Source organism: Mus pahari, chromosome 9, assembly GCF_900095145.1.
Source record: "Mus pahari chromosome 9, PAHARI_EIJ_v1.1, whole genome shotgun sequence".
NCBI classification, from domain to species: domain Eukaryota; kingdom Metazoa; phylum Chordata; class Mammalia; order Rodentia; family Muridae; genus Mus; species Mus pahari.
Genome location: NC_034598.1, coordinates 46846676 through 46849489, shown reverse-complemented (window position 1 = coordinate 46849489; position 2814 = coordinate 46846676).

Genomic DNA, 2814 nt, shown 5'->3' with positions numbered 1-2814 from the left:
GTGGGTGGGTAGGGGAACAGAGGTGGGGGGAGGGGTATGGGAAACTTTCGGGATAGCATTTGAAATGTAAATAAAGAAAATAATAATAAAAAAAAAAAACAGAAAAAAAAAAAAAGAAAGAAAAAGGCCACTGATTTGTTTGAGTTAATTTTATGTCCAGCTACTTCACTGTAGTTGTTTTTCAGATTTAGAAGTTTTCTGGTGGAATTTTTGTGGTCAGTTATGTATATTATCATATCATCTGCCAATAGTGATATTTTGACTTCTTCCTTTCCAATTTGAATCTCTTTGATCTCCTATTGTTGTCTAATTGCTCTGGCTTGGACTTCAAGTACTATATTGAATTCGTAGGCAGAGAGTGGACAGCCTTGTCTAGTCACTGATTTTAGTGGGAGTGTTCAAGTTTCTCTCCATTTAGTTTGATGTCTAGTGGTGTGCTATATATTGCTTTTATTATGTTTACGTATGGGCCTTGAATTCCTGATCTTTCCAAGACTTTTATCATGAAGGGTTGTTTGATTTTATCAAAGACTTTCTCAGCATCTAATGTGATCATGACTCACATACATCTTTTTCTGTCTAGTAAAATGTCAGTTTCCAGGGAGGTCTTAGGAACTTAAACTTAAATTCTACCCCTAGTCAAAATGGAAGTCTTATTTTAAATAGATACAGATGTCTGTCTTATGTTGGTGCCCATCCAAGGGGCATCTTATAAGAGCAAATATCATGAAAGCTCATGCATAGGTGCTGAAAGTACTCCTGGGTGCTTGGTTTGGGTCCTATCTTATCAAGCAAAGCACATCTTCTGATATCTATCATGACTGGTTTCCAAGGGCACAGAACATAGCAGAATATGTAATCAGCTTGTGCATGAAAAAGGTTTCTAGTAACAACAAAAACAGCATATGATAAAGTTTCCTTATAATGGCAGGCTAGTCAGGTAACAATTACCTAGGCTTTATCATTTTACCTAGGACTTAACATTCCATCCAAGCCTCAATATTTTACCTACACCTTAACAACTGTGATCCCCAAAATTGTGGCTCAGCCAAAGCACACACTTTTAATCCAAAAGCTAAATATATTTAACATCAAGAGGCAGAGCTAGCAACCAAGCTGACATGGAGTGAACATAGGTAAATAGAAAGGAGTGTCTTTTGAGTTGAATGGCATTTAAACAGCACAGAGAAGGAGAAAGAGCTTTTTCCTTTTGGACCATTGATAGTAGGATGGTCAAATGGATGCTTTCTCTGGCCCCCTGAGCTATCAGGTTTTCAACACAGCATCTAGTTCCTGAATCTTCATTTGGAAAATCAAACATCTGGGATTTTGTTTTAAAAAAAAACACTTAACTATGTGTATAATCATGATGTGAGCAACTTATAAAGTAAAGAGAGGTTTATTTTAACTCTCACATCCTGAGACTCAAGTCCAAGCTCATTGAGATTTCCATTGGTTTTTTGTTTGTTTGTTTGTTTGTTTGCTTTTTGTTTTGTGGTACATGATAAGAGGTGAACATCGTGGTAGAAGTATGCCTACCTGTATCTTGTTCAAAGAAGTAAAGTATGGCAAAGAAGGAAAGAGAGAGGAAGAGAAAGAGGGGAGTTAAGGAGAGAAGAAAGTCGGGACCTGACAGTTAGTTCCCTCTTGGTTCAGCTTCAGTGAGTTGGGTAAGAACCAACACCTCAAAAGTGCCACAGTCTATGATGCTATCTGAGGAACCAAAATTTTACAGGTAGGCCTTTAGGGAACATCTGTCCAAATGGCAGTACCCTCCCCACCCCACCCCCAACACACAGTGTTTAAGAAATAATTATATAATAATTTAAAACATTCTAACTATAATAACTATAAGTGCTACTGCTTGGATTTTTAAAAACTATTTTTGTTTTCTGATGGTATGAATTGAACTTGGGATCTTACTTGTGCAAGTACATTAGATACTGAGCTATATTTCAGTATAAATAATTATTAATTTATAAATTGATTCACTATTACAATTTAACTTTTGACTTTATAAAGCAATGCATATGTAAAATTAAGCAAATATTTTCTCCTCAGTCTCTTCATGCAGTTGCCACTAGTCAAGGCATAGAAAATAGTTGCTGAAAACAAGTGGAGTGATATGGCAGCAGCATTGCTTCACCTGTTAAAGTAATAATCTACAATAAGTATATATAGCCACAAATTTACAGCAAATTGTACACATCTTCAATTGCATAGATTAGAATTGTTTACTTACAACAAATACCTTTGTAAAAAAAAAAAAAAATTACAACTACATTTTCACTTTACCAGTACTGTGAGTGTGCTTTACTATGTAAACAGTGAGGAAATAGAGAAGACTAAAAGCTATGCAGCGCCATCTGGTGGGCAGATCTCACAATGGTTATAGCTGATCATGTCTTACACCGTTTCAAACTTACAAAGTATGATCTGTTGTGAAGTTTCATTCTCAAGATAATTTGTTTAATTCAGCTTGATTGACTGATATTTTTACCTTACTTTGGCTTAACATAGGTATAAAGACAGTGTAGGACAAAGAACTTGCTTTCAGAAGACTAGTTGGATCTGGTCCTTCAGGAGGTCAGATTGGCTGTTCCATAAAAGTAATATTATCACAATAAGGTATAATAAACAAATAAAAAAAATGCCTTCTGGCCATCCATTGCAAATTACATCCTCAGATTGTTCAAGCAATATGTACATAGGAGACTATAATAAAAGTGAAATGTGATGAAGAAAAGAGGATGCAAGCACTTGCATCAGTGATAGATACACACACACACACACACACACACACACACACACACA